The following is a 20,256-nucleotide window of genomic DNA, read 5'->3' as shown; positions in this document are numbered from 1 at the left end:
TTGATAGCTCGCTGCCATTTAGTTCGCAGCCCTTGGAGCGACATCATAGCTTGAGCGTGACTCAGTTTGCAATCTTGATGGAGTTATATAATGCAGCTTATACAGAGGCAGAGGAGTGTGAGTAGCTACCCACAGATTATCCTGGTAGTTTGACTCCACAGCATGCGAACGCAGTATTGTGTAGACAGGGGCAATATGAGCCTGGGGTATCAAAGGCCACTTGCCTCTCCCGCGTGAGTTATAGATACATTCACGCTGTTCTGAGTAGGTAAGTCAGCGGGCGAGGTAATAGTACTAGTGTGCTTAGCCGACAGGAGCTTTTATATTTGTACTCTATGGTGCGGCGCACACCGAGTACATTTAGGGGCATATCCCAGCGATTATATTCGACATCGCGGGAAGTATGCGAGACTTGGAGTGATTTTCTCTGGGGCCCCTATATCACGAGACTAGTCGCTCGAGTATGGGTTTACTCTGACACGATCAAAGGGCCAGAAGGTGACTATACCGCCTCCCCGGGTGTGGAGACACTGAGCTTGATGGGGATGGTACGGAGAGTTCACTCAAGAGTATATGCTCTAATTATTCCTGCCCCGGAGATAGCTGGGGTTGAGGGAGATGATGCCGGGGCTTCTCAGCCTGCTCTTTAGCCTCAGCCGACGCCGATGCAGACTGACGCACCTCCTGCTGCAGAGGACCCACCCCCAGTACACATGTTTTCACCATCTTGAGCCCATGATCATTTCGAGAGGCTCGAGAGTGCTGTGGGGATGGTACAGACTGAGATTGCTGAGGCATGAGCAGAGAAAACAGAGGTTCGTGCAATGCAGGCCACACAATTCACAGAGTTCATGGACCGTTTCGACGTTCCACAGCAGATCCTCCAGAGAGACGTTGCCTCACCATTTTTGCTGCAACCCCGCATTTCTCAGGCATATCCTGCATCATCCTCACCGGATCCACCATCGTCGTTCGACTATCCAGCAGCTGAGATACATGCGCGGCACTGACATTTGACTTTATTTTCATCTCTTTATTTGCATTTCCTTCTGGATTTGTATACTCGAAAGGATTTTCCTTCTGAGTTTATTTTCATTTTGTTGTCTCTAGTTGTATTCATTTCTCTATCTTTTATTTACTCGAGTTGTTTTTGTTTTATTGAGCTTTACTGAACCCCCTCGTGTATGCGTGCATATGGTCTTGTCATCATGGGAATTGAGAACTTGTCATAGACATGGCTAAGGTGCTTCGGGTGATTTGGTCGCGGTATGTTCACAACCTCGTTGGAACACCAATCCCAACGGCTTAGCTCCATCAAATGCGACACTAGGTGTCGTGGGAGTATTGTTTTGATTGTTTCTCCAAAGATTTATTCTTGATTTATATACATCATGAGTGAGCTTGCATGTGTACATTGGGGATAATGTATAACTTAAGTGTGGGGGGAGTTTCATAGTGCACATATCTTTTATATTAGTCTTAATTGTTATACATTCTCACATAGCCAATGGCGGTTCACCTTAGTTGTAATGATTGTATTCTTAAGTATAGGAGAATTTTTAACATTGAATGTTCCCATGCTCTAGTTGTTGCTTGACTTTTTAGGAATTTTTGCCCGATTGACACTTGTGCACTACTCACCCTTTAAACTCTTTTAGGAACTCAAGTTTGATGTTAAAGGGAATAGTTTACGTTTTGTTTCTTATGTTAGTTTGCTAAAAAAATGAAAAGAAAGAACAAAATAGTTTTGTTGTTTAGTTGTACTTGTTGGGTGGGAAGAGCTACCACCTATGATGTATGAAGCTACCCTCATAAGTCGGATACTAGTTATGCCCTAATGAGAGAAAGAGTTATCTCATTGGATGTGTGAAAGCTACCGCCCCGGTAGAAAGAGCTACGACCTCGAAAGTGTGAAAGACACCTTAGCGGTCTCTTTGGAAAGGGCTACCTTAGAGGATGTGTGAAGCTACTACTCTTTTTGAATTATTGTTACCTTTTGTAGATAAATAAGTCACTTATACGTAGAACTTTGAGGAGTATACTTTTGGGTTGACTTGAGTGAGTTCACACACTTACACGATTTTCGGTTTGTTGTCCTTTTTATTCAAGGTTTTAGCTAGAGCATTGATTTTTCGTATTTAGTGTTGAAATTTCCCTTACTTGTAGAATGCTATCTTTGCATGCTTTGGTGAACCTAAGGCCAAGCACTTCCAATATTTCCTTCATCTACGCATACAATGTTTTAATTTTTGCTTGAGGACAAGAAAAAGCTTAAGTGTGGGGGAGTTTGATAAGTTCTTGTGTGATAAGAATGTGAAGTGTTCTTTCCTTATGATGAGCATTAATTTTATCGTGTTTTAACACTAATATGTGTGTATTTATGTTAATTTCATGCATATAGGTTTGTGAAGCCAAATCTTAGAGAAAGAAGCCAATGTAGATCGTGAATTCACCATTTGGAGGAAATCTTGAGAAGGTTCAAACACGAAGACATAAGTCGGGTTCAAGATGCTAGAATGTGTGCCAACCTCCTTGTATTCAAGCTAGCAATATGATTTGGAGGGGCACAAAGTCAGTCACATTGTAAGTATTCCGGCTTGTGCATGTGTAACAAGATCTCCACCAATGCAACCATTCATTGAAGAAGACAAGCGATCTACGACGTAAATGTTTGCCCATTTACGTTACCTCGATGAAAGCATGGTTTCGGGAGTATTTCGGACCAGCACTGTAGCAGGGCACTGTAACAAAATATTATATTAGGTACTGTTCACAGCCGGTCAAAGAAGGAGTTGGCCAGATAAGCCACAGTGCGTGTGGAAATTCCACAAGCCCATGTGGAATATATCCACATGGGCATGTGGATTCCAGATTCCAGCCCTTTAAAAGCCGATTTTAGGCCCGATTTCAGCATTCTATCCTCCATCATTTCCCCAACTTGAGTGAGGGCTGTGGCTAGCGTTTTGAGAGATATTGGCTAGGGATTAGGAGAGGTTCTACGGCTCCGACATCATGCTCCGTTTTGAAGAAGGTTAGTGAGAGAGCTTTCGTCGGCACCAATCCGGCGAGGTGTATCCTAGGCCGGACAAAAGAACCTTTGGACGATTAGAGGACTCTCCACAAGACCATTGTCACGACTATTGAAGAGGTTTTCTATGGATTTATTGCTTTTACATTCAATTTCATTGATTGTAATTAGCTCCATGGAGAGCTAAACCCCCTAGTGGGTACTTGGAATGTGTATCCTATGATGTATTCGTTTCATTAAACCTTGTTATTATGCTTTCATTAATTGATGTTTTTATTGAGTTCCAATCTTGAATGAATTGATTGTATGAATACTCCCTTAGGGTGACACTAGGGTTGAGAGTTCTTGTTGGTAACTCTTGTGAGTGAGTGACACACCACGAGAGTTAGACAAAGCTAGATTGGAGGGGGTTGAGAGGGTGAGTCAAGAGGTAGCAGAGTGTCCCTTTTCCCCTCCGGTGTGATTTATTCTACCTCCAATTCCTCGAGTTCTTTGCAGTCCTAGTAAAGTGAATGGGCTAAGGGATGACCTTCCGCTAGGGCTTAGTTGCGAGTGCAATGGAGTGAAGCGTTGAAGTGATTATAGCATCTAGGGCTTAATTGTGGCTAGGGGACCTTCCCCTTAGACCAAAGGGTTAGGTCTACATATAGGAAGAGGATTTAACACTTGGAATCCCTGGAACACATTGCAATTCTATACGATTACGAGGTTGAGAGATTGTTCAATTTCTCCTCCCGGACATGTATAGGGTTAGCCATGGTTGACCTTAGATTTGGGACAATGAATTAAAGGATCTCCACGACCCATTAACACATTAGTTAGGAAGCATAATAGAGCGGTTTTTGCACTTGAAAGCTGATTGTCCGAGGGCCGGATCAATATCCAGATTACCCCATTTATATCGATTGCCTTACCTCTCCTTTACTTGTGCTCTCTCTCTTGTCTCTTTTACTTTTGTTTGCATTACATCTTGTCACACAAATCACTATTCATATTTCGCTTAGTTAAGAAACAATTTAAGTATTTTTACTCCCTACTCCTGTGGATACGATACCCACTCACCTTGGATTTTATTACTTTGACAAACCCTTGCACTTGAGGGACATACACAAGGCGTCGTCAAAGCAATCAACTATATGCTATTATCATAAGATTTTCTTTTTCAGCTTCAAGTATGCTAATCTAGATTAAAATTTTTGATGGGGTTAGTCTTTTTAACTTAATTACTGATACTGGTTTTTCATATTTTTGTATTATAGGCATTTTGAACACTCGAATCTCTTAAAAGACTTTTGCTATTAGTACTCAATGTTAGAGCAAGTCTTTGACAAGCTTGAATTGAATGGTCATATAAAATGCATAGTTAATTTCTCGGTTTGATGGTATTCAATGAACTAGATGTTAGAGAATCGCGGACATTAGAAGGATTTAGTGGATTTTGAGGCGTGTATGAACATCTGTCTTTTAGGAATTTATAAGCCCTCAAGTCTGCAACATGATTTTTGCAATAATTCCCTCAGGATACAACAAAATCCCAAGATTAAACTTTTGCAGTAATAATCTTCTTTGAGAATGTTTTTCTATTTAAAAAGGATGAAGAGTTGTGAAACAACGGTTGAATTTAATTAGATGTGTCTGTTAGAGAAACAACTTACAAGTGACATCTCTTGCTAAAAATAATAACAATAAAAAATTATTTAATTCAACCTAAGATGCCCCAAGTGCCAAGTGCCCATTCATAGATTAAATAAATAAATAAATAAATAAATATAATATTATAATAATATATACATATATATATATGTATTAGAGGGCCTATTTGCACTTTTCTCAAGTCCAATTATTTGATTTGTTTATTATCTGTATTTTATATAGATATGTTAATTATTCTGCTTATCCGATGTAAGACTAAACTATTCACACATACTACAATAACAATTCCCCACTTAGTATGTGTGAAATTGATATAGTCATATTATGGCTAAATGTATACATAAAGGTAACTTTCGTTTTAAACCTTTATGTAGTGTAAGTAATTCAAGAATTTACTTAAAATCACAGAGTGGTCGAAGCTTAAAGCATGATTCCATAGGCCAAATCGGAATTGTCACACATGTTTTTGCTATTAATGACATTTCAAGTACAAGTTCTCTATGAAATGAAAAACAGCACTATTAAGGCCATGTGCTCCATCTTGATTTCATAAAATTTTACAAAGTGTAATTAACTTTGATAGAAGCGGCACCACTTCTCAATTTTATATAGGTGAAGTTTTTGCTTCACTAAGAGTGTTTGATTTCTACACTCACCCTCTTAATAACCATGGTACTAATTTCCTAATCGACAAAAACCTAGTACTCAAAAATACTTATTCCACATGATTGCAAAGAGCATAGAGATACTCATTAACTCCTCAGACAATTGAGGGAGGCGTCGTCTCCAAAGTTACCTATTTCTAAGCTAACTCATAATTCCATCTAATTGTGGTGTGTCTATGCTAGGTGGGTGTTTCTACTTGTCACAAAGCACATCAAGTATGATAAATAGGGATTTCGCCACAATGGCTATCAACCATTCAAACACGCAACTAGATTCAAATAGAATTGATTGCAATAAGGAAAACAAGTAAATAACATAAATCCAACAGACAATGTCAAAAGATAAACCCTAGAATTCAACTATGCCCAAACATCTAACAAATTAGTCCTACATTATTGGTGGACAATCTTCCAAGTTACAAGACATAATGAGAATAAATGAAGACAAAGAAACCCTCTTCTTAATCGTACGAGAGATAGATCATCTGAAAGCTCCAAGGAACCTTCCACGAACGCCACCAAGATAAGCTATATGTCTATAGTCTTTTTCCCCTTGAATGTAGATCCAAATCTCCTCTTGGAATTGCATATGGAGCCCTGGAGATTTGACTCCTTTCATCCCTAACTTTGTCTCCAAGAAAAAGAATTAAAGATTGCCTAAAAAATCATCATCGGATCTATATATACTCGATTACTATGGGCTAGCTTACGACCATAAGGATGTGAGTAGTAAGGAGGCTGGAGAAGATGGGTCGCAAGCCATACAAGAACACTTACGGCCCTAAGTCCCATCCGTAAGGTCTTTTGTTTGTGTTAAGATCGAGCTTACTGGCCGTAAGCTAATCGATCTTTGTAAGCTTCAATGTGCTTCCTTTTACAACTACCCTTATGGGCATAAGATCAGGTAGTAAGTTCCTTTGGATGGTCCTTATGGGCATCCTTATGGGAAAAAATCCTTCCCATATAGTCCTCTAGTTTGGCTCTAAACTCCCCCTTACGAGTATAGGCATGCCCAAAGGTTCTCTAGAAGAGGCTTACGGCCATGAGCCAAGTCGTAAGCTACCTATAAGCCATCATGTTTGCCTTATCCTTAATTAATGCCGAGAGGGTTCCATATCCTTTATTTTAGATCTAGGATGCTTCTTTTGGTTCTCTTTCATCTTTATGTAATTTTTGAAGCTTGAGAATGCAAGACACACTAAGTTTAGCACCTAATTACACAATATAATCCTAATACAGGCCAAATGAGTGTACAAAATGATATAAACTAATAGAATATTGTACACATATCAAATATCTTGAAATATTATTTATTATCATTTAAGATATTGTAATATAACGAAAAAGTTTATTTAAAATCTTGTAAAATTAACATAAATACTGAAAGATACCCGTCAATCATATTTGGATAATCACACATGGAGTTACTCTTTCTCTATATTATAGAAATTGAGTTTCCTTTCAAAGATTCTAACAACACAAAGATATGGAACCCAAATTATAGATTGGTGTCATGGTACAAAGATATGGAACCCAAATTATAGATTGGTGTCATGGTTATAGGTTTTTCTGTCATTGTCATTTATAATAGATCGGCCATAGGAGTCCTGGCCAAGGTATCATTCTACCTAGAGTTTTTCCTTAATTATTCACTTGTTTTTTAAATTATTTAAATAATTTGATAAACTTGTAATGCATTTGCATGTCACAAAAAAAATATCACAAATGAAAGGTACACAATTACATGATATATTTTTTTAGTATGCATAAAATATCCCATGCATATTTCTATTGCAATAATAAGTGTCTTGTGCTATCGTGCGAGTGGAAATTAAAAGAAAAACCTTTTGTTTTAAATGTTACAGAAGTAAATATTGGGTGTTGCTTGAAATTAAAACAAAAATAAATCTTCATTACTAAAAATTTACATTTTGATGTTTCTTAATGTGCATGACCTGGTTAATTAACTAAGAAGATAAAATAATTACAACTATTTGACAAGAAAAATACATTTATGCTTTCTTATATTGCTGAAATTATACTAATATATAAACATATTCATAGAAAAGAATGATGATATTGTTTATTGTGTTATGAAATGTTCAATGATCAAAGTTAGGTGTGAGCAAAACTAGGCATCCAATCTGGTTTACTAAATCGGATCTAGTACCCTATTTTTAGGATCAGTAAAAACTTGACCCGTATTCGACACAGTTTAAACTAGACATCGAAAACTTGGTCCCAATTTAAACCGGATTGGAAATCGGATATCCGTATCCAATTTAAGTTTTGTTGGCTTATGAAGTTTTCTTTTATATAATAACATTACATAAAGAAAACAGATACAACAAACTTATAATTTTCAAAAAGATTAAAATATTATATTATTCTCTGCCCAACAAAAATAATAAAAACTTTTATCAATCCAAAGTAATACCAAAAAAGAACTAAAATATTTTCAAAAGCATCACACATCTATTAATAATGAAGCTAGAGAGAACGTAGGGTGATGAGGACCAGAAGAGAGGAATTAAAAGAAAAAAGAATATACTTTAAAGGGAATGGATCAGGGAATTGGAATTTTTTTTTTTTTATGTTTATCCCTTTTAAAATTTAAATTTATTATATATATATATATAACTCTTAAATTAATTGGATTAGGGATTTTAAATTTGTACTTTTTTTAGACTTTATAAAAATTTAATTTATTAATGCATAAATATAACTCTTAAAGGATTAGATTATGAATTTAAAATTTTTACTTTTCGAGACAATGTAAAATTTAAAGTTATATAAATAAATATTGAAAATCATATCTAATTCGTATGCCTAGTTTTTATTTTCTCTAGACCTAGATTACGATTTGGTTCTCATCTTCAAAATTTTGATTGGGTACCTGATTCATTTTTTCGGTTAGGGTACCTATAAAATTCAAATAAAAGCGGATACCCGATCGGATCATTGGATCAGGGGCTTTTTATGCTCATCCCTAATCAAAGTTCCGTTTTTAGAGAATGCTGACAATGATGATTTGATCGACATATGAAAGTCATTGGATATGTATTTTTTTATGATTTTCATACTTTCCTATGTCATTGGATATTTGTGTAAGTCATTTTTTTTTAGAATTAATATTACAATAGTTTCCTAAAATTTAAAAATTTTAACATTTGAAAAAATAGACCATCTTCAACATGGCATAATAATTGTCATGCCTCAACTAGTAGGCCGACACACGAGACCGCTACCTTAATCGAGGAGGGACACCCACATCGAGCCGCTTGAAGGCTAACAAAATCCGTAAAATTTCACAATACTAAAACACAATTAAAAAGAACATACTATACACATGGAATGGAGTATGACAATAGGATAGAAGAAACAACAAATACTTAAACCTATTAATGGAGTTCAAGAAATATACTAGTCACAAGAGTACCAGTTTTCTAAGAAGAACAAACAACAATCAAATCTTGCATAAGGGGTTTCAAACACATTAATTGAGCCATGCTCTTATACAGTGCAATATGTTCAAAGAAACATACATGATATTGGACATGAATAAAGGTAAGAGATAAGATAATTTCCGGCACTCCATCCCACTACAGCGCTACTGATCGGTAGAGCCTGGAAGAGAGAGAGAGAAGCTTAGTAACTTAAGTCACTTAGTGAGTGAGTTAGCACAATAATATGCATAACATATATATATATATATATGAAATCCAAAACCATTATAAATGATACCTTCACCTCAAATCAAGATATCAATATCAAAACAATTGTCTTCAAGAATAATACGAGTTTATAAAACATCAGACTATGCAACTCCTCATAAAATTCATTTTCTTTTCAAGAGTAAACAAAAGGGATTAATGAAAGAAAAAGTACAACATAAGAAGCATGAGTTCTCAAATATTAATTTTGCATCTTGATCCTTGGAGCCATGCTCAAGAGAAAACCCGGCGATGTTCTCCATAAGTGCATGAGTCGCATTTAAATGTCTGATGGTACCCGTGAGGGGATAGGGTTGGCGAACTACAAGGACTAGACTCAAAAGTCTGCCTTATCACCGATCTCTAGTTAACTTTAAGTTGAAGATTAGATAAACAACAAGAAATAAAAATTATAAAAAGGAGAAGGAAAAGAAACGAGATGAAGGTAATAGGCATTTTGGTTCGAGTGTCAACAACAAAGAAACAATGCCCCGGGTGATGATTCCTATGCACTTAGAAATGCTCACTCACTCTCTTGGGTTACGAGGTATATTCTATGGTTCTAGTGTGTACTCCAAAGCAATGTTGCAACTATGGTTCTCAACTCTACTTGAGTTTTGCAAAGATAACTATGGGTTCATGCACAGCGAGTTTTGCCATTGCCTAAGGCAACAACAACTATGGCAATCCACCATCGAGTGTTACCTAAGCAACTATGCATATCAAACACATTAAGCTTTGCAAACACAAGATTTAACATAAGAACTAAAAGAACTCCGTAAATCAAAAGAATGCAAGTGTTCATAGCATACAAGGTGCCATAGTTCACATCCACAGGCATCGTGGCGCATTAGTCCCTCACGGATGGGTACAACATGGAGAAAAACAATAATAGATCTAAAAGAAAGAAGACATGTCTCCCTTCTCTTCAAGATTTGCCTCCAATGTTGAGCTCCGCATGCTAGCCCTACTTCCCTGGTGCCTCCAACTAACCCGCAATTGCCTTAGAAATTGTGGTGAAGCTTGATCTTTGCTCTCATCAATGTCTTCTTGGTGGAGAAGAAGATCCCCGAACAAAGATAGTAGTGAAACCCTAGTAACTGGAGTTAAAAAGGCAGATCTTGGGCTCGACATGGTTGGAAACGCGATCGTGCATGGACCATGTCATGTTAAGGGGAAATTCTTGAGTGAAATGGTCGAGGGGCTTACCTGGGAGATTGAGTAGGAGGACACGATCGTGTTTCAACCATGCTGTGGCAGGGCACGATCTTGTCAAGGGCACCCAATCCACTCGTGTCCAGCTTGAACACTTAGCACTTGCAAAAGTATTTTTACTTGTTTTCTTCCCAATTTGACTATAAGTTCCGTTGAGCCCTAATCCTGCTGCAAACAAGGAAATACCGAATAGCACCACAATTGCACAAAAGTATGGTTGAAAACTGATTAAATGATGCATTTAGGGTAGGAAAACATGTATATAAAATGTACTCATTAAAAACCCTCTAAATTGAAGACATTGTCATTTGCTAAATTCGAGCTTTCAAGGTCCTCATAATAACTTGAATGACTCAAATACACGAACCAGCTCGGGTCTCAACTTACGAGGCAAAAACAAATAGGCTTGAACCATAGTTCGATTCTACACACAAAAAGTCAAAAACACCACAATAACAACAACAAAAACAATAATAAATATAAGTTGAGGATATGCTATGATTTTCTTTTCGTTCTAGTGACATTGTCTACAAAATTTTATGAAATTGATCTATAAATAGGGCTCCCTAATAGATACTTAATGGTATGTGAAAATATGAAAATAAATATGCTAATAATATTACAATGAGTCATCGTGAATATCGCTAAGTGTATGGGTCGTCAGTAATATCTCTTGGGTGAGACACGAGGGTCGTATTTCCCAAGACAGCTGAGAGGCTCCTATTAGTTCCTTTTACAGCTAATTAATATTCTAAATGTTTTACGTTGTTTCTTTAGTCTACTTCTGCAAATTATTAAACAATACAATGGAGAATTGTAAGTCACAATTGGAATGAGTTGGGTAGTTGTATGACAATTTTCTAGATTGTTACTTATGCTATATGTCGAGTATGACAATCGTATTCTAGTATTGGACTGGGAAAATTCAAAGGCCTATTGCTCCCAATCTCTTAGAAACCAGGTTTATCACTAGGAACTTAAGATGGAATCTCTTTCTATCCCAGCCTCCTATGTTTGCCATGAGTACAAGAATTCCTTTAGAAGGCACAAACCAAACCCTAAGCCTAAGGGGCAATCAATCCCTACTTTAGAAAACTAGCTATGTCTAATCCCTTAGCACATGCATAGATCTAACATTGTATGTGTGTTATAATGTAGGGGCATATCTTTGTCACAACATTAACAACATAAGCACTTAAGAGACATGCAATAGATCACAAAATCCTAGATAGATTTATTATATTTAACAATCCAAATTCATAAGCAATAATCAAAGGACCTAGGCATACATTTCCCACAAATTGGATTGTTATGGATCACAAACAAAGATATAAATAAAGATATAATCTCAAGACCAAAGAATAATGTTTAATAATTTCCAAACTAACACTCTCCAATAGGTCTGTGAAGGTTAAGGTGAGAGGATCCCAAGACTAACAAGATGGTGCCAAATCTCTTCGCGAGCCCTTCTCTAATGATGACTGTTTACTCTTCCTTGGAAAACTCACCAAAATCTGCTAAAATATGGATGAAAGTCATCTCCAGCCACTCAGATGTCTAGAACTCTGGCCACTCTACCTCATTTGGCAAAAGAATCTCCCCAAAAAATAGAACAACCTAGGGTTTATATATAATCGAGTCCTCCACGGCCTTAGCAAGGGTGTTGTGATGCTCATGATGAGTAAGTTATTACGTGGGCTCCAAGTTGCATCCTGGCATAGCTTCTCTGGGCATTGTGTGGGTGGATCATTGTTGTGATAGGTTCACAATGGCCATGGTAAGGGTGCTATGGCTTCTGTGTAGCTCCTAGTGATTAACATTTCCACGACTTGATAATGACAGTGTTAAGAGTGGACAACACCCATGGTGAGATGTCACCATGGGTGTTGTGAGCAGTGGTGAAGCTCTAATTTAGCAACTTAGTCCATTTTGATTTGAAATGCCCCCAAGTTCACTTCTTTGACCCTTAAATAGAAATAAAGCCTGAGGTGAACAAAATAATTAAATTTCATACTAATTTGGTACTAAATATGTAAAATCTAATGCTATATGTAGTGTAAATGATATGAAATTTATATACTTTTAAGCACTAATCACTCCGCTTCTGGTAATTGGTGATTATATAAAGGACCATCTGGGCACTTTGACAAATTTAATGTTCTAGGTTCCGAGTTCTCTTCTTACTAGTTTGGTGGATAATGCATATTAAATGTATTTTTGGTGGAATTATGATGTATTGTGAACATGAACAAGGCCCTCAATAGCTAGAGTTCACTACTTAGATTAAAAGAGAAGGCAAAGTAGAAACTTTCTATAGAATCCAAGCTAAAAAGAGAAGGCAAAAGAGAAGGCAAAGGTAATATGTATGACTTTGAAGATAACCCTCAACTCCATACAAGATAAAAGAAAGTCCAATTGTGTTAGTGAATTTAGAGACAACCATTTTTCTATATATGGTGGTCTTGCTCGATGTATTAACTAGAAATATATATTTCCCTAAAAACAAATCTTGAATAAAAATTTATCTATATTCTATTTGGTACTTAAGTATGTTTTGGTTCATATTTGAATTAAGATGTGAACTTATTTTTCTTTTTGTGTATCACCTCATTGAGTAAAAAGATACCATTGTTCTGTGATTAGTTCTGGTATGTGCATACACTTTAATATCAAAAATTTGTCAAAAATTTTTCAAAAGCCATTGTGATAACCTTAAAATATACTCTTCTAAAACAATAGTTATTAATTTATTTAAGAAATTAATTATTTTTATTAAGAAATCTCAACAAAGTGGTAAATAGCATCCTGTCGTAATTTTTTGTTGAATTTCTTAGTTTCTTTATTTTTTAAATTTTAAGATTTTGTGCTAACTTATGTAGTTCTATAACTTCTTCATTTCTTTACAAAAATATATTTTATTTTACATTTTTCTTTAAATTGATAATGTATATTAGTGTGTATATATATACTTCTTTTATTCAATTCAATAGCTTTATTATTTCGAATAGAAGTATGGATAGGCGGGAGCCAGAAACCACAAAGAGGGAGGCGAGCTACAAATTAAAAAAAAAAACAAAAATTCAAATAACAAAATTTTTATAACTTAAAAATAATACACTAAAAATAATATTTTAAAATACAAAATAAAAATACCACTAATGACTACGAGGAGGGAGTTGGATCCTTCAATTTTACATGTTTTGAAAACATTGCAATATTATTTCTTCATCAATTTTAGCAAACATTTCTCGCTCAATATAACATACAATCATATTGTTCAATCATTCGTGATGAAAATGGATGGGGTGCAAGATAAATACAAAGTCATTTTTAGAATGATCTTTTTTGTATTTGTGGAGAAGTCATTTGATTATTTCTAGGAGCATTTGCATTAATTACATAACCAACACTTTGAACATCCGTCCCATACCAATTTAACATCTTTAGAAAGATGCCCTTACTTGTGGAACTTGAAGATTCATCGTGTCCATGAAAAGCAAGACCTTGCAACAGAAGAAATCTAATAACATATAAAACAGTAGTGGCACGAGCTCTATCTAAAATCTCCATCTCTTTGCTATGATAAGAGAATTTATGCGACACGCTTTGGCTCTGATTTTTGAAATCCTCACAATGTCACCTTGCATTGTTGTGATTGCTATTAATTTCACCAACATGCATCAGTGAATACTTCCATTGCCTTCTTTCAATTACTAGACTCTGTCTTTGTGAAGGCAGCAATCCCAAGTATATCACTCCTTGGCTGCTTAGAAAGATAACAATAGAAACCGTAAGCTGCATCTTTCTCCATACTGTATTCCAACCATTCAAATTTCTAAAACCACACTTCTTTAAAGCTTCTAAAATCTTTTTCTTGTTGTTTTCTAGGAAAATTGTGGCCAACTTGTTGACATGGACCCATTAACAAATACTATCTCCTTAGTTGATCTCTTATTCCTGTGTCATATTCCTCAATTGCTTTTTGAAGCACTGAGTCGGCAATGATATCACTTGGATCAAACACAACACAACTTTTTTTTTGTGCACCAGTACTTACAACAGACGTTGAACTCATTCTTGCTTTAGTACTTTTTGATATAGATTTAAAAAATATCACCATATCTATGAAATTGATCATATTAAATATATAAATATTTTGAAGTAAGTCATAAATTAATAAATTGTCCAATGAAATATGTGTAACACTAAATTGGATAATTTATCCTAATCATATTGAACTAGGTTAAAAATAGTGCCCCTCTTTGAGTTTATTTGAAAAATAAAACTATAAATTTAATAAACAATAAATTATAATTTAATAAATAAAAATAAAGACATAATTATAATTCTACAATTATCTTCAAATAAATATTTTTATTCACATGTATAGTTATAACTCATACTAGTTATATAAATGTAAATAACATTTTAAATTAAAAACTTATTTAATATAATTATGATGAGAGTGGGATAAGTTATAATTCAATGAGGAAAAATAATTACATTTTATCATTATTATGGTTATAAATATAAATTATAGTTAAATAAATATAAATAATATTTAGTAGAATTATGATAAGTGGGCATATCTTATAAGTTCAGAATTTATTGAAAATGAATTGATGATTAATGCTTTTAAGCTCGATGATAAATTGGAGGACTATGTTGAGTAGACATAACAACATATGTTATTTATTAATAATTATGTTTTAAATAATTTCTTTCTGAATTTATTTAGATATATTTTTAAAAAGTTTAATTTGTTTTAATTCTATTTTTAAGATCTTATTAATTATTAATGAAGTTTTATTTTAAACTGATACCATATGTTTAAATTTTTTTTAAAGATAATTTTTTTATTTATTAGTAAATCACAAATTTTGATTTTAATACTACTCAAATATCTAAATTAAATTAATGATATCAATTTGAATGCCAGATCTCGAAATCATAGTAAATGATATATAGATCGACATACTACATTAATCAATATCAATTCACAAATATTTTAACAAATTTTAATATATATATATATATATATATCACAACGAGAAAAATAAGTAAATAAAATTCAAAAGATTAAAAATAAACCTTCACCTTCTCTCGATCGCAAGAGCAGAAGACGTAAAAATAGATGGAGATTGCAAATAACAAAGCGCTAGCTTATCAAGAAATTTTAGGATCTTAGAATCTCAAATCTTTCAAAATGGTTGAGAAGTAAACTATGTAACAATGCTAATATGATAGGTTGTTCTATATGCATAATATATATATAATACATTAACGTATTATATATTTAACATCACACAACGGATATTTCTCCAACAAAAAAACACGTTTCAAATTTTCATTGACTCTTTCAAACTTGATTAAACGGTTGCTTTTCATTTTGTTAATCCCAAAGCTCTCCATTTGCCTTCACGCTTCTGTCCTGCATAGGCGATTGAGGGCGCTATTGTAGGTTGCGGATGGCCGGGATGGAAGACGGGAGAGAAGCCTCATGGACCCATACTAGATAGTTAGAGGAGGGACACGACCGACCAGTTGCAGGAAGGAAGCCGGTCCAAGCCGGGAAAGAGTGAGGAGTGCGTCTCGGCCACATGGTCTACTAACCCCTGGCGATAGGTGACTGCCGCCCCCTGCCCTCGCTCTCCGCCCCTAAGTATGGATGAGTTAGAACATCAAATGATTAATGCAATATATAGATATAGTAATATATATAGAGTGTGCTTTGCCCATCAGGCATATGTGATGGTAATTATTTTTCCTATGTAATGATTCTTTTTCATTTCTTAGTGGGTAGTATAGACAGTTCCAAGTTATCAATGTTAGATGTATTATAGAGATAAAGCAACTTTTTCAATTTATGGGGTTCATTGATTTAAAGTTACCTAATTTATTGCAGCTTGTATATGGACTATTAGAGGAAATAATATATGATATAAGAGAGAGCATAATAACAATAGCATGGATGGTAAGTTTATATTTAATTTCTTCCTATTTCCATATGATACCTTTACTCTAACTCCAATGTATATCACTATAAAACCTATATGTTTGCATAGAGGAGTACAATATTTTATTTTTATGAGCTTTTGCAAACATTATGTTGAACTGCCTTTTTTTTATAAGTATATGTGATAGATTTCAATTTCCACTTCTAAATTGTTATTGACTGTCTGGTGAATTTAAATAACTATAATGACACTCGGTCCCATTTTCTTACTCTTTGGATGGTAAGGTTTTAAATTTCATCTCTTATATAATTTATAAACGATTTGGTTGTTTATTAAACTTTCTTCCTTTTTTGCATTTATTTTTATCAAATAGAGAGACATTTGTCGTGAGACTCGATAGCCTGGATTTAAGGTCATGATTATAAGATATATATCTAGTATAGATTAAAATTTTGTTATTACTCCCTCCATTACTCTTTGTCTGTCACGAATACATGTTCCTATTTATCTGTCATTTTCTAACATCAATAAGCATTTATTATCTAAAAGTTACCCATATAAAATTAGGGCAATTTTTGGAAGACAACTAATTTTAGTAGTACACTTTGTGAAAGATAACCAACTTTAGTGTATTACTCCCTCGCTCCTTTTTATCTTTCACAAAATCCATGTTCTTATTTATCTGCACATTTTTCTAACATCAAGAAGCATTAATTAGGGGTTATTTTTCTTGGTATGTGAGATCTCAGCTAACCACGACAAATAAAAAGAACGGAGAGAGTAGATTGAATAATAATAATAATAATAATAATAATAATAATAAATAGAACTTGATTATAATAAAGCGCTTAATGTCATTACAAGGAAAATAACCTATAGCGCCAGGTTTTTCGCCGCTATAGGGCTTCTTTCAGCCGTTAAAAACCTATAGCTGTGGATACAAAATTGGCCATTAAAACCTCAGCCAGAATAGTTTTGCAGTAGAAATGAACATTTGTACTGACACAATTTACAGTTTTGTACAAGCTTATAGGGGCGGATAAATCTGCCGCTACAGTGTAAACTTTTGGTGCATTTATGTGTCTTTTGCCTACAACCTAAAATACAATATATATTAAATTTTTACTAATAATTTTCATACATATAAATAATTTACATCCACAATTATAATATCCACACAGCATTTATAAACAAGACCTAAAAGTTATCAACATATAATTCATATTAAAATTGATAACATTTATATATACTACAATGTATACAAAACCTCATAATTTATATTACAAATACCAATATGAGAAATTAATATTAGTGATGGATCTAGTAGATTGGTAATAATCATAAACTAAACTAAGATGATGACTAGACAAAAACCAATACTCCCAACATGATATCAGTCTCTCTTCAAACATGATTAGGTCAAGTTCCAAAGACGCATAACATTTTTCATTAAGAAAACCCTGATGCTGCAAGGATAACCATATACATAGCATAAGCAAACATTTGAAAGACAAAAGTTTTCAAGGAAAACACAGAGCAAACCATACACATCACAAATATTTATCAAGGAAAAGACTTGTCTCCGGATTTGAAAAGTATATTTAATTAAACAATGCAAAAATATTTAATCAGGAGAAAATGTCATCGTGATGACGCTTGGTACTCTAACATCTTTTAATGCATCAAAGAAACAAGTCGAAAGAACATACATGCTGATGAAAAATTCCACTTTGTTTAAATAATTCCATGCGTATCCTCAGAAGAACCTCATTAAGGCAACAACAGTTTAATCCTGCATGATAGTAATGATAAGTGTAGTTTTACGCCCTCCATTTTCCATTTGATTCAACCTCACACATCCCTCCATTTTTGTAAATCATAGCAGATAATTATTTCAAGTCTATAAATCTATTTAATTTTGGTGCTGATTAAATGGAGTTCAAGTGCCAATTACCCATGGTCAGATGCTATAGTCTCAAGGAATGATTTGCTCTCAAAAGACCTATATTGATAAGGAATTCTTCAATTCATTCGATCAAAAAGCATAAGAATCGATAAATAATGTCCCCACTGGTAATTTGAATAAAAATTGTCTTCTAATTTCTTCAATTCTCACAAATTTCAATCGCAGGGCTTAAATGATAAAACTTACTAGGATTACAGATTGGCTGGTGAAAGCTTATACTATGAATCAGTATGCTAGTTTTAACGAGTAGTGCATCCATAATACATCCTAATAACAAATGCGCCCCACAAGCAAAGATCATAATTAAGTGCATACTTCATTTTGATATACACTTGGATTTAGAGTCCATTAACACAAGGTTATCTAGGGCAAGTAGAATTTGTAACCCACCTATATCTAAGTGGGACCACTACTGATCCTTTGAGGTGATGATGGTAAAACATGTAGAAAAACTAAACAAATTACATATGAGTTTTCCTAAATAATTTTAATAACTACCTGACCAAACAACACATAATACAAAACTCCGTCTGACTAACATCAATTAAAATATGCAAGATTTCAGCCTTTACTTATGAAATTTAATTAGGTTAATTGACATAATGACTTACATCAAGAGCCCTTCCCGAGTACAAATTAGATTAATATGAATTATTAAAGTTTTATCAAACCAAATTGAAATCAACAAACTTTTCAGCTTCATGGAGAAAGCAGATGCAAGGTAAAGCCACCTGCAAAATTTAAAGGGGTTTCTCCTGCGACACTCTCAAAACATTCATAAAACTCTCAGACAGTGAGAGTATGTGTGGTTGGATTGCATGAGAAACATAGATGGTTTGGTTAATCATTAGAATTTCCTTTACAAACACGAAACATAAAAACAATGTTTTGGTTCATGGAAGTTGGTGATTGCCAAAACATGAAGAGAAGCCATCAATACAAATATTTATGAAATAAAACTGTATTTCTTTGTCTATTTCATCCTTCATAGAAGATGGGTCAAAAGTTCATCAAAATTGACTTAGGGGTTGGAGAATTGTCGGTTTTACATGGTCTTTTCTTCCACTTCATTATAGTGTGTATTTCCATAATACACTTTTGCAACACAATTTTATTTAGTTGAGTGTATGGTTTCGCATTGTCAATATTGAGATTTATACATACCAACAAAGAAAATTAAAATGTAAGAAGAGTCATGTTTAACTGGCTACTTAGTTTTAGCTGTTTTGCTAATTGCCATCATGATCCATAGTAAGTTACATTATACTACTGTGTCTATCTAGCACCTAAATGGTAAATTATACAAAGCTAGAATCAAGTAGATGAGATCAGAAAATTTTATAGCTAAGACTTTGCCTAATGACAATCAACCAAGATTTATGCCGGTTTTGTCTTAAGACAATTTTGGTTGGGGGAGCTTGCTTACTCGCAATTTTTAGGTGGTGAGGCCTACCATTTTCAGACTTCTATCAATCAATGTAGTTTATTCCAACATAACAAATGGAAACATTTATTGTGATCTGCGGTAATATAACCTTGCGAAATCTTGCTTGATAAACCGAGTAAATTTTAACTAAGTGCTTGAGCAAATATCTAAATATATTGATGTTTTCGAAGATTGAAGAGGTGATCATTTGGTGCTACAACCACAAACCATCAATAGACAACATAGGGCATCTACAATATTATTCTTACATGGTGATATGGTATTAAGAACATACAATGAATTTACTTTTCAAAACTATGAGTTCTTTGCTAACATAATAGGGTAGGAGAATTCAATTCGAGGAATAAGGGTCTGTGAACAATAGTCATAGAGGCTGTGGTGCACATTGAAGGAATGGCGATTTTCTAAATGAATTGATTCAAAACAACAAGAAATAACCACGTCCATGATGATTCATATTATTATTCATCATATTCTACTCTTCTCGGTTCATTTATTGGTATGGCATGGGTAGAATGCATCCATCTATCAATTGTGGAATTAGGCATAACAACACTACAAACCTCTCCAAGTATGCAAGCAATAATCATTCGATGGTAGCATTAGCCATGA

The sequence above is a fragment of the Dioscorea cayenensis genome, chromosome 1 (assembly GCF_009730915.1).
Source record: "Dioscorea cayenensis subsp. rotundata cultivar TDr96_F1 chromosome 1, TDr96_F1_v2_PseudoChromosome.rev07_lg8_w22 25.fasta, whole genome shotgun sequence".
NCBI lineage: Eukaryota > Viridiplantae > Streptophyta > Magnoliopsida > Dioscoreales > Dioscoreaceae > Dioscorea > Dioscorea cayenensis.
This window is presented reverse-complemented; position numbering follows the sequence as displayed.